The sequence below is a fragment of the Cynocephalus volans genome, chromosome 5 (assembly GCF_027409185.1).
Source record: "Cynocephalus volans isolate mCynVol1 chromosome 5, mCynVol1.pri, whole genome shotgun sequence".
Lineage (NCBI taxonomy): Eukaryota > Metazoa > Chordata > Mammalia > Dermoptera > Cynocephalidae > Cynocephalus > Cynocephalus volans.
The window spans coordinates 95358139-95372548 of record NC_084464.1 but is presented as its reverse complement, the minus strand read 5'-3'; positions in this window follow the sequence as shown (position 1 = coordinate 95372548).

The window sequence follows — 14410 nt, the reverse complement described above, 5'->3', positions numbered from 1 at the left end:
ACCAAAAGAAAGAGAACACATCCAGTGAAAAATCATTAAAACAGCACCTTTGGGGTAACACCTGGATATTCAGGTTGCAAGACGAAGTGTTGGTCTGGGCCTGAGGCCTGCATGAGCCAGCTGTATAACTTTGGGCAAGTTACATGCTCTCAAAGGGCCTTAGTTTCCTCATCTCAAATGAGGTATATGGACCAAATAGTTTCCTCAATCCCAGAGACCAGACCACGAGATTGAAACTATGATACATTTGTCAACATTTTCCATTTCAAGTTGCCAAAGGGTATTGTCTATCCAGGTGGATGAAATCACAATAATGTTTCAATTTCATTGTACTCTTTAACGTTAATAATACAAAGGTAGAGAAAAACAGTACCAGTTTTCAGCTTCCACTCTGATGCTTTATAAAGTTATACTTTCCCTTCACCTGGCTAGCCATTGTTTTAACATAGTTTAGACTGTGCCATATTGGATCTCTATCTGCCTTAACAGAAGTCAACCAAGAAAGCCCTTAATGGTGCCCCTTCATTTTTATTGTCAGTCCAAATTATTGTTTTATTTGAACTAAAAACTATGATGTTATGAGTATCATCTATGTCTCCCAGAAAGTGGTAATTCAACAAATAAATGGGTAATTAAAATACGCTGTAAATGCTAAGTTCATGTAGAAGCAGCAAACTTATTTCCACTAAGATCCAAGCATAATGTTAAATACTGCAAGGTAGACATCATCAATCACCTCCATTTCAACAGTTAAGAAGTTCAGATGATAAATAAGTAGAAGAACTAGAATTAGACTGCACAGTTCTCTGACTCCTAAGTCTGTAATACTTTTTCTACTTTAAAATGCTGGGTAATATAAATTACAAATACTAATGTGGATGGCACATTTTTATGGCTAATAATTTGGGCTGTGAGAAAGTTGCATCTTTAGTTAATACGATATCTGACACTTCCTAGGTTTGTTTCTTTTCAGTAAGTTTTGAACAAGGAGCAGTATAGCACTACAATTTTCCTTTTCTACCTGATAGACTTTTAAATACCTAAGTATATAAATATACATTGCCCAAAGTAGATTTTTAGTGAAAATATAAGATATGTCATTTATTTTAGACCCTGACCCATCCAAATAGCCTGTCTATGTGCACAACTAAAGGATAATCAAATTGACCAAAACTTTCATTGCAAACCCCTCGTTCTCTAGTACAATAAGTCCTCTCAACTGATTGCAAACATGAGCACCTGAAAGACAGCAGCCATTGCATCTTCCTGTATGTTTATAGTATATATAGACTGCCTTGTTACCCAACTGAAATTGTTTAGCCCATTTAGTCTGGGGTGTTAAGATCAATAATTTATAAATCATTTTAATTATGTTAGGGCAGAATCTATGATTACCTTGCCTTTCTACTAAAAACCTTTGTGTTTGCAATAGGAAATGGTTAAGACAAGTTTATTTTTGGACCTACACTTCTGAATATTATGTGGAAGGCACCAAATGGCTGTTCCCCAATGAGCCGTCTTATATTACAGAATGGTTGGATTCCATCAGACAGAGACTAAAAAATGCACATGAACTTCTAATTTTAGGTTGCATCATGAAGACACATTGTGACATTTTCAATGAGGTTAAAAGTCAAAAAATTTTCTATTATTGCAGTTTTCAATTACTGAAAAAGCAGCTAGCCTGTGTCACACACCTTTCTAGTGCATGACCTGTTTCTAATCTCTTTTTTCCCCATATGTTATTTAACATGAAGGGTAAGTTTTGTTTGTGTTATAAGTTGAAATATGGATCACATTAATATCTTTAAAGGGGTGAAAGGACAGTTGGATTCAGAAAAGAGAATTAAGCATATCTAAGTCCAGGAATCTGCCCTTAACCTTTCCTTCTAAACCAGACAGCACACTGCTGTGCCTTAACACCAAGACCCTGTGTTGAGTGCAATATTCTCGAAATCTTTCACTTTGCCATATGTGTGCTCCCTGCTTCTTGTTGTATTTTGAATCTACTAATTTTACATTTGTAAAAGTCAAGGTTTTTTCCCTCTCTACACAAACTGTTGATTGAATATAGTATGTTCCAACTCTCAACAATTTTTGTTTTTGTTATTGTTGTAGTTTGTTCATTTTGATGATGTATTATTGGTGGTTACAACACAGTGAAACAAATTTCTTATGCAGCACAGTATAACTAATGCACCCAAATGAGCATTTTTCTTCAACATTATTTCTATTAGAGTATATAATAACTCCTGGGATGGATCCCACATGCCCCAACTTACCAATTGGAAGAACTCTCACTCTGAAATCCCTCTAAGGAAACAAGTATAAACATATGATGTTCCCAAAACATATAGCTAGTAGACGTTTTCTTTCTCACTTCCTCACTTTTTTCTCCGCTTATATGGCTCTGTCTTTTCCTTCCTCCATTGTGGTAATAACACAGCAATACCTAAAATATTATCTCTGAACCACATTTTGGGTATTAGTAGAAGAAGGCTGAAATTATCTCCATGAGATAGGATTTTCCTGTTGTTGTAAGTTCCCTTTCCCTTAATACCCTGAAAAACTTGGTGACCTACTGTTTTTAGTAAAACCATTGCAATATGAATCCTTTGCCACAGGAGTAACTAGTACATAAAGTGTTTCTTTCAATATTCTTTATTTAGTAACAGTCTTTAAAGGTCCAAAGCAACGTGCATGAAATCCTAGGAAAATCCTTCTTGATTGGTGGGTGTTTAACACAGCATCTTTTTAATGAGATTTTTAATTACTGCGTAATGAGATTCCTTTTACAAGATCCCTTGACTTAATTAGTGAAGTCTGAGGGCCTAAGGAGTAAACAGTGTTGCTCTGATGATTGCTGTGGGCTAAATGTGTCCCCCAAAAGTTCATATATTGGAAATTTGACCTCCATTATAAGATGTTACAAGGGTGGGAAATCCAATTATGATATTTGGAAGTTGGGACCTTTAGGAGGTGATTAGATTGTGAGAACTGTGCCCTCATGAATAGATCTATTCATGGAGTAATGGGCATGGCTCTGATGGCTTCATAAGAAGGTAAATTCAGATGGTTAGCTGTCTCTTGCTCAGACAATTCTCTTACCATGTGATACCTTGGTCCCCACAGGACCTTCACCAGATGAACCTCCTGGACTGTGGACTCCCCAGCCTCTCAAACTATAAGAAATAAATTTCATTTCTTTATAAATTACCCAATTTCAGGTATTCCGTTATATGGAACAGAAATGGACTAATACAATGACCTAATCCTTGGTCTGAAATCCATCGGTCAGCAAGGAGTAAAAAGTGAAACAACCAAGTGACGACTAATCCTTCTCATAAGAGAAAATGGTGAGTTCTTTTCCTGAAACAGAGAGCACTCTGCTGTTTTACCTGTTAGTGACTGCTAAAGAAAAAGCTGCCCATCCCCTGATCCCTGTGTTCCTGGTGAGCTGAGCAAGTATCCCTCTTCTCTTTATTACTGTGTACTGACTCCCTCCTGGTTGGCCATGTGATGGGCACAAATTCCTGGTATGGAATTTTCATTCCACAGCAATCATCACCCATTTGGGGGACAAGGGGTCGCAGAAGGCAACATTATAAGAGTTTATGTGCATATTATTCAGCCCAACCAAAAGTTAAAAATCCAGAGACAGAGCTGGAACTGTACCGTAAGTAGCAGCCCTTGGTCATGACTGACAATACAACATGCAGAGAACAATATTATCACAATATTTTATGTTCTTGAAACTGACTATAATATCTAATACTATAACTGATCCTGTACATGTCTACGTATAAATTGAGCATACTGACTATTTTAACTGATTTGTGTAGATTTATGCAGTTTCTACAGTAGTAGAATTCAAAGAGACAAGGATCGTGAGAAGGATTGGTCCTACTGATCTAGGCAACCGAGAGTAGCACTTTAGGTTCAGAAAGGGCCACTGTTACTAGTGATGGGGCTGAGATCCTTCCTGTACAATATCTGAAAGCAGACATTGTACAGAAGGAAGAGTAATGCTAACATGAAGCTACTTAGCAGGAAAAAGACAAGTTCCTGGAAGACCAAGGACAAAGTGGTAGTACTTGATATGTTTGTGTGAATGTCCTTTAAAATGTGGGGTTGAGGGCTGGAGAGAGGTGGAAATCTGAGAATAAAAAGGCTAATGCTTTGTTTGAAGAATAAGGTGTGAATTTAATGTCATGATGTCTTCCAACACACTGGGTCACTCAGTCCCATTAATTTGCTCACTCACAAGCAAAAGTATTGCCACTCTAATAGTGATAACTGACAATGAGCAGCTGCTTTTTCACCGTCTGTAACTGCTGTTTAACCATTGAATATATCTTGAGTAATATCTTTACTTGAAATAATTTGTTGGATAGTCTATTGCTATACCAAGACTTTGCCTCCTCTCACAATATATGCCATTTCATCATTTGAGATTACAACACGTGCAAAAAAATTACATTGGATGTTTGCATTACATTTAATCATAAAAGTTCATCTTTTCCCTTTCACAGTGCCTGCAAAATTATTTACTCAAAGAAAAATTTGATGAAAAATAGTTTAATCCATAGAATGGGGGTTGGATAAGAATCTCATTGGCTATAAATGGTATTTTCTTCTGCATTTATTTTACCTGTTTTTCATGGGTAGTGTTCCTTGCCATACTGAGCAAAATATGACATGTTAACAGGTGATTAATCAAGATTTTAATCAGTGAAATAGCCTGGTATGTCTAATTCCTGGTAAGAAGTCAATAATAAAAGCTCAGTATCTTAGTCCATGAAGATACTGTATTAACAACTGTCATCAAATTCCTATTTATTATGGTATATGAGACAGGAAAATATTGCACTGTCAGATGATGAAATTTTTAAGGGAGAAAATAGCCATGCAGCGCAACTTTGGAACTACTCGTCTTTACTTTATGTCAAAAAGCCATAATGTTAAACTCCATAATGGAGGTACCACAACTTCCAGCTTTCATCAGCAGTCCCAAATGACATGCAATGAGAATTTAATTGGACAAAAATGGCTATTTGACATGCAGAACTGAACTATGTCACCAAGACTCCACAGGTAGTGAACGCTTGGTGACTGATGGGTGGAAGAGAATGTACATTCTAATAAGGGGTCAAGAGATTTCAGGAGTTCTACCATGCAATTACCTGAAGCAGCAGGTGAGATGGTGCATGTCAAATAAGAAAATTACAATCTGTCACTGAAGAGCATGGGCATCATATACAAAAAGTAAATATAAAACAAGGAGCTGAAGCAAAAGTTATCTAAAGCTGTTTTATTTTTTGATAGGTTTTTAAAAGATTATCTTTAACTGAAACACACAGTAGAAACTTTTTTTAATACTTATATTCTAAGACAGAAAGAATAACCACTTTGTTGGCCAATCTAGTCTTAGAAGATTTCATTCAAATTGTTGTTTCTGGGGGACAAGTATTTATTTTTAATATAATTGATGCATGTAATAAAAGACAATGTGTTTTATGAGATTCCACATATACAGTTTTAAATGCTTTTGCATAATCTATGTTAATACATGCAGTTAGCTTATTTATTTGGTATGATTGCATGAATAAGGAACAGAAACTTGGGATTAATTAGAATTTTCCAATAAACTGAACACTAGCCCACTGAAGACAGTCAAATATTAGTGCATTCCTACTGGAGCAGCATGGGCAAGAAGCTGGTATCTTGAAATCCCCTTTCTAGAATACGCAATTTCATTTGCTCATCCCAGTCTTGTATGTCATTATTTTTAGAAAAGCTGTACTTTACTAACCTCAGTATTTCAATTTAATAACCAACTAAACAGCCACACTATTAATTTGATCATCTCAAACTTATAAATTAATTAGGCTCTAGTAGTTCTTTTAAAATCAGTTTTTCAATACTCAGAGTGTACTTTTAATACAATTGGTATCAATAGCCATTAAATTCTGAAAGTTGCTCACATAAGCCTAATTAAGAAAGGAAAATGTCCTGGAAGAAAAAAAATGTGTTACGTATAAATATTTAGAGTTCTATATACTATAATCTCTGTATTTACCAGTGTTCCTATGAAAAATTCATTCAGGGATTTGAGTTTGTATACCAAGATCATTGCTCCTCCCGCTGAATTCTTCCATGGGAGCAGATGGACACAAAATCCAGCATCGGGGAAGTTTAACTTCTTCAAGAATTAAAAACTTCCTAACAGTTTTTCTCTTTTGGCATGGATGAAAAATATGAGGTAGGAAAAACAGAGGAAAACATTGGGAGAGGTTTGAAGGCAGGGGGCATGAGAAGTGAATGAATACCAAATTGGAGCTGATCCAGTGATGTTCTTGGCAAATGAGAGATTTCAGAAAGGACTTGATACTAGGGGAAAGAGAAGGAGATTGAGAAGCTGACAGGTGGAGGTGACTATGTGTGATGAACTTCCAAGGGCAAGAGCTGAGGAAGAGAAAAATAAAGTATATCTATGTAGATACAGTTCAAGATAACAGGTTTTATCATCTCAGTATTTGAAGGCTGCGTGTTAAGCACATGCATGAACACAAACAACCCTGGTAATAAGGGACAATCAGAAGCAAGGGGAGGCCCAATGTAAAGTTAAACAATAGACTGAATACCTTCTTGGATATCAACAAACAGGAGCATCAAACCATATTTTTTAAGATTCTGCTGTAGTTTTAAAATGCATTGACAATGTTCTTTTGGGGGGTAGGGGAATTTTATTTATTTGTTTATATTGAAACATAATTGATTGTACATATCTGTGGGGAGCAGTATTGAATATCGATACCTGTATGCGTATGTGATGCTCATATCAAGATACTTAGTATGTTCAACATTATACAATGTAATCATTTTTTGTGGCCCTTAACCAATTTCTCACTAACCCCTCCACTTTCCCACCTCTGGTGGCCTCATTTCTGTTCTCTCCTTTTGAAAGTTCAACAAATTGTTGTGCTTGTTATACCTTTCTTTCTTATTTTTTAACTCCCACTTATGAGTGGGTCTTGTGGTATTCCTCTCTTTCTGTGTCTGGCTTGTTTCACTCAACATAATTTTCTCCAAGCTCATACATGTAGCTGTGAATGGCAGAATTTCATTCTATTTTATGGTTGAGCAGTATTCCACGTGTATATATAGCACATTTTCCTTTTACAGTAGTCCATGGATGGACATTTTGGTTGGTTCCAACTTTTGGCTGTTGTAAATACATCTGTGACAAACATGGGCATGCAGGTATCCTTTCAACATGATGATTTACACTCCTTTGGGTATATATCCAGTAGTGGGATTGCTGGATCACATGGCAGTTCTATCTGTAGATGTCTGAGGAAACTCTATACTGTTTTCCATAAGGGTGCACTAATTTACAGTCCCACCAATAGTAAAGGAGGCCTGCATCGTGGCCTGCATTTGTTATTCTCTGTCTTTTTTGATAATAGCCAGCCTAACTGGAGTGAGATGATATCTCAATGTGATTTTCATTTGCATTTCCCTGATGCTGAGTTGCAGAGTTTGAATATTATTGTCCCCCCAAAACTCATGTGGAAGTATGATCCCCAATGTGGCAGTGTTGGGAGCTGTTTGAGTCAAGAGGAAAGAGAAGGAAGAGTAGGGGCTGACACCCTACTCAACAATCAATATAATGCACATGTACAGGAGAAAGCCTCTCTCCTGAAAGCCCACTCCAGAGTAATAGAAGAAGCAACTGCTCTACCAGATGACCAGACATCAATGTAGAGATATGAGAAAAATGAAAAACAAGAAATATGACATGACCAAAATAATACAATAATTCTCAAGTACTATACCCCATAAAGCAGGAAGCCCTTGAAATGAATGAAAAGGAATTCTGAGCATTGACAAACTTTTTACCCTCTGCCTGAAAACTCCATGATTCTAGCCATCTAGTAATGAAAATAACATAAAAACATGTAAAACAACTAAAAAGCAACAGGTGACAAGATGGAGTAGAAGTATTTCTTTCTATTCCTCACACTTACTACAGATTAAGACTCTGAACATTTTATATATGTATGACTCCAGAAGGTGCTAAGAAGAAGGAAGACTGGCCAGCTTGAGACTTCACGACCCAAAGAAGGACTCAGTGATAAGTTCTATGAGTTTTCTTTTTCCTTCCTATATGAGAGACTGGGTACTGTAGAAGCCAACAGCCCGGAATATCATAACATTGTTTATTATGGTTCTCAATGTTTTTAGAGCTAATATTTAAGACAATCATATTGTAAGTGGGGAAAAGTACAGAGACTGAAAGGAAGGTAAAATTTCTACACTTCACTTGTAGAACTGGCAAAATGATGACACTAGTAAACTGTGATAAGTTGTGTATGTGTAATGTAAGACCCAGAGCAACCACTAAATATCTGTACAAAGACATACACTTAAAAAAAAAAGATATATCAAAACAACTCTTTCTACTGCTAAGTATAATGAAATGATCTGCTATTGTGTCTGTACCATAACTGCCCCCTTTCCTACTGACGAGGGAAAAGTAGGAGTGGAATACTGTGTTCTGCCATCTTCATTCACCTGACAATTTCCTATAGACTAGGCACTTCCCATGAAGAGCTAAAATGTTACATTACAGTAAATAGGAGTGCATTCACTCTCAAGACTACTTTCAGGGTCATCATCACAACTTTTACAAAGAGTTATTATTACCATTCCTTAATGTGCTTATGTATTATATTGACATAAACAGAATGTATCAACTCTGCTCTAAGAAAAGCTGAAACAAAAGAGGTTTTATGTCCAGATGGCCATCCCTATCACAAAGCTGTAAAGGAAGGTCTTTCTGATTTGAGCAAATATGCACATTGTCCACTCTCATTTTAACATCTTTTTGAGGTATCATTAATGTACAATAAGCTGCACATAATTAAATATAAAAAGTCATATATTGTATTATTCCATTTATATAACTTTCTCAAAATGACAAAATCTACATGTATAATACAAATCAACACATTATCTACCACATGTGATAAAATGGCACAGAGCTATATACACATATCTTACCAAGGCAAATTTCTGTTTTCAATATTGTTCTATAGTTACATAAGATGTCACCATTAGGAAAAACAGGGTGAAATAAATGAAACCTCACTGTTCATTTTTTGCAGCTTTCTGTGAATCTATAACTATTTCATAACAAAAAGTCAAAAACTGTACTGACAGATATGGTGGCCATGTATTTCACGATTCTATCTATTGAATTCTGAAAAAGGAAAATCTATAGAGAGAAAACAGAGCAGTAATTGACTGGGTCTAGGAGTGGTAGAATGGTAGAAGGGATTGCATATGGGCCTGTGGAAACTTTTGGAGGAGATGGAAATGTTCTACAACTGGATTGTGGTGATGGCTGCACAGCTCCTTAAATTTACCAAAAATCATTGAGCTGTATACTTTCAATGGGTGTATTTTATGGTATGCTAATTATACCTCAACAAAGTTGTTAAAAATATATAGTTATAGTGATCATGAAAAAAATGAAGCCATGTTGAACTTTTCTTAACTCTTCTTTTAGAATTTAGTATTATTTGCATTTTGAATCACATGGTTCTTGAATAGAAGCAGGGGGGAGGCCTCAGCAGTGTATCTGTGCCTTAGGCCTGTGGAGATCTTATCTGCACTGGTGTGCACATGTCAAGGCAGATGGCATGGGGAGAGGGCCATGTGGGATGCACTGAAGGGCATCTTTTATCCCTGTAGCTGCACTAGTTAAGAGTTATCTGTTCCTTATGGAGAAAGAAGATACTGACATCAGAGCCCAATATATATCCTTCACAGTTTGTTTTCTGTGGATATGTATTTTATACATACAGAAGGCTGTAAAATAGTTGTCATTAGAGTGTGTGCTCATTCATCATCAACAAATCATTTTGTCATCTTTACAAAGCCCTAAGGAAAAAGACAAATGTTCACACAAACAAACAAAATCCCTCTAACCTCTATAAACAGGGTTGACTCTCTCTGACTATTTAGTATCAAGATTCCAGGGCTTAGCATGAGAAAATAAGACCAGTGTCACACTTTTCAGACTTTGCCCTGAAGAGATTGATTTCTGCCTAGATGCGTTTCATTTAAATTATCAACATTTTTATCGTTCTATCATTTGTTTATTACCCTGAACTGTAATAGTATGTTTGTTTATATGTTCCTCTAGACTGCTAGTTCATGGTGGGGTGGGGAATGAGGGAGGTGGGGGTACCCTCTATGATCCTAGTACCCATGAGAGGAACTAACACATGAAAGTTACTTAATACATGTGTGTATAATTAATTAGTAGTTAGTAGAGAGTGAAAATAGATATTTGGATTACATTTGGAAGTCAGGAACTCTCTGTAGATTTCCAGTCTAGAACATATTATTCATAAAATAAAAAGTTAAAAAGAATCCTTATGGTTTTAGCAGCTTAGATTAAACAAATCAGTGTCTCATCACAGAGGTAGGAATATGTATTATTGAAGAGTTTGTGAGCCGGGATAAATATTTAAAACATAAAGTTGGATTTAAAAGGTAATTTAGAGCTTGCTGGTTAGCTCAGTTGGTTAGAGAGCCGTGTTAAACACCAAGGTCATGGGTTCAGATTCCTGCACCAGCGACCAAGAAAAAAAAAAAAAAAGGTAATTAAACTTAAGGTGATTCTAAAAAAAATTTTAAAGCAAACAAACAAAAAACAATGCAGTACGTTTTAAGTCCACTACAATGTGGTAGAAAGTGGCAGTGATGGTACCACAATTTTGAAATAGCCTGTAAATCTCTCACATAGGAAAAAAAAACAGAACCTAAATTAAAGCATAAATTGTTTTCCCCACTTAGGTCAGAACTACCATATTCTATATACCACATGTAAAGATTTAGTCTGCTCAGACTGCCTTAACAAAACACCATAGATTGGGTGGCTTAAACAACAGACAACAGACATTTATTTTCTCACAGTTCTGGAGGCTAGAAGTTCAAGATTAAAGATTCAGTCAATTCAGCTTCTGATGAGAACTCTGTTCCTGGCTTGCAGGTGGCTACTTTCTTGCAGAGTCCTCACATGGTGAAGGAGGAGAGGTCTGTTGTCTTTTCCTCTTCTTATAAGGGCACCAGAGCTACTGAATTAGGGTCCCACTCTTAACAACCTCACTTAACCTTTATAACCTCATCACAGACCCTGTCCTCAAATACAGTCAAATTGAGGGTTATGTCTTCAAATATGGATTTTGGAGGGACACAATTCAGTCCATGACAGAGAATGAGATGGAAATAGAAACAGCATATTGAAGTTCCTACCATGGACCAACACCTGAGCTGGGCTCTTTTGTTTAATATTTTCAACAAACTTTCAGTGTACTTTTCTATTGTCCTATTTTACTTATAAGAAACTATGGTAAGAATATCAAATATGTTACCAGAGTTACACAGCTACCGTCAACAGGGTTAGGATTTGTGCCCAGGTCTTTCTGACTTAAAAGCTAGTTTTCCTTCTTTATTGACTATTTGGGATACGACAGGTAAATAAATTAAATATTCTAGTACATCGTTGTTTTATTTCCCAGACTTTTCCTTTTTTCCCTACCATTAGCTCCTGTACCTCTCTGCTTTTCTTCTTGGGGACTGTAACACCATGGGAATTTGCTGAGCTCAAGGGTGGGGCAGCCTAGATATACCAAAGATTTAACCCTCTCAAGGCGCAATCATCAAAAAAAGACTCATGAGAATCTTGGATAATATTGTCTGAGTGAGGGACAATTCTGATGAAGGTTCTACAAGATTCTTCAGAGGGTCTCCGATGGACTGAGCCCCAGTTGTCCACAGGAGTTACATGTTTCTTTTCTCTTCCCACTTCCCTCACAATCTCTGATTCTTGGGATTACCTCCCAAACATACTCCCTGCACTCAAGTCCTTATCTCAGAATCTATTTTGAGCAGCCCAGATACTTTCCTTAGATGGTGACCTTTCCATCATCGCAGGCCTAATCCCGAACAACTTCTGCATTCATTCTCTAAACCTAACTACTCTTGGAAAAACATTAGTTTCTTTATAGCAATCAGTTTAAAAAGCGGTATTACATTGTAGTATAGATTTGAAAAAATATTAAAATAAAAAATATATTATTTTAACCAGTGATAATATCTGAAGAAAGGCATTTTCTTCTTCTTCGTCATCACTAAATTCATTAATGTATGAAGATTCTGCAACCTTTGTTTTCCATCCCATGAATGTCCCTTCCTACTTCATCTATGGCAAGTGAATTTATAAACTGTAAAGGGTGTTGTTAGAGTTTCCCATTGCTGTCATATGCATTCTGTCATTTGCACCTCATTGCTATGAGTTAAAAAGGCAAATAATATCATGATTTTACACAAGAGGAGATAAAAGCTTTCAAGGAGCTAAGTCAAACAGATACACTGCTATGTTTCTCATATACACACAAACAAAATGATTCATAATCCATATTCTAATTTTTCACAGGGTTTCCTTGTCTTGTTTATAATAATCACACCTTTTAAAAAAATTGTATAGGGCCTTTGGACTAATTGATTGTGTCCTGGTTATATAATGCTAATTCACATTGCAGCTCCTTGTGACCCAGATTTCTAAAGCAAACCCAATTTCTTCAACCATGATGTTTTCTTTAAGATTAGAGTCAACTTTGCTTTTAATAGCAACTAAAATTTTTCCTGAGAGATTCAACATTCCATCTATCTAACCTTCCTTGGTATCCAATAGGAAATGTGTTAGTATATGGTAACTAATGTTATTTACATATATTTAAGTTTCCTGTCACCCACTCATCTAACTTGCCTTTCTCTAAACATTGCATAGCTTCTGACCAGGGATCTTGCCCTACCCCTGGGCTTGCTCTCTCCTGTAAGAACCTCCAGCTCTCTCTGTATATAACAGCCTCTATATGAGATAGCTGCCACTTTTCATCAGCCAACCCTGCTTCCCAGTACTACCCTTACCTCCATCACCGCTTGTATAGCACCGATCTCTCTACAGTCTATCTGCTTCTCAACAATACTTTTGGGAGTTGTACCCACTTTTAGTACCCATAACGGTACTTGGCTCTCCTAATGAGACCACTTTAGACTTCAAGCTCCTCAAAAATAGATTAGAGCAACAACAGATACAATTGTGTCCTTAATAAATATTTTCATATCATGTTAATGTTATAAACAGGCAACTACATTCTAAGGGGAGACTTACGGTGCATATGAGACCAATGTCCCATCGTGTGATTTTGAGACAAAACCATCCCACAACAAATTTCTTTTGCTAATTCTGAAACCATACCCAATAAATGGAATGGGATACAAAATCCATTACATGAAATCCAGTTTTCATTAATAATATTAAATAGTATAACCAAGATATGCAAAATGACAATCATTGAGCAAACTTCAGCTCCCTCAGCAGTTAGATCTTGATTCAAGGTCCGATTCATTTCAACTGTTAAACATCTTTTAATGTCATTTAACATATTTGTTTTGTTTTTACTAAATTTGATTGGTTTAGATTATAAATTGCTATGTTTCTATAATTTACAAAGGAATCATTTCAGAAACATGTAAGAGAAGAGAAGTACTTCAGCATCATTTAAAAAAAATAAAATAAAATAAAAACCACTTTTTCTGTTATTGAGTCAATCATTCTAGTGTCATCAGTCTCCTTGATGGTGTCAATGACGTTGAAACTCTGGATGAATGAGCCAGAGTAAACCCAAAATTATTATGACACATTACAGTTTTAAATAAGACTTTAGTTTACATACCGTCAAGTTACAAAAAAAATTCCTCAATTGGAAGAATTATTTTTGGCTAAACTTTCAAGAACTTTTTTTTTTTTTTTACCAACTTAATTACTAAGATTTAGTATCAAATGTATCTAAAAACATAGAAGTGAGTTTGAAACTTTTTTCCCCCTAGTTTTTTGTACAGGTTTAATAAGGAACAAAGACTTAAGACTTATCCAGCATCAGAGCTTCTTTCTTTCATGGTGTTACTTAGGCTTTTGGGTTTCACTGAGGAATTCACTGAAGTGAAAACCTGACAAAGCAATAATGAGGTTAAAACAAGACATGGACAAAATGGAGCCTTAATAAATAGTTAAATGAAAAAATTGAAGTATTTCTATACTTTATATAAAAAGACTGAAGTAAAATGATTGCCTGGCCTGTTAGAAAAAACAATGTCAGTAAACATTTCTCAGTGTGTATTTATACTTTACATGGAACAAAATTCTCTTTGAAGCAGATGTGACTAGAATAAGTTGGTCATTCAACTCCCTTCAGTTTGTAAATGTTTTATAAACTGTAAACCTTCATATGACTTGTCATCATGTCTGCTTTTGTTATGATATCTGGTACTT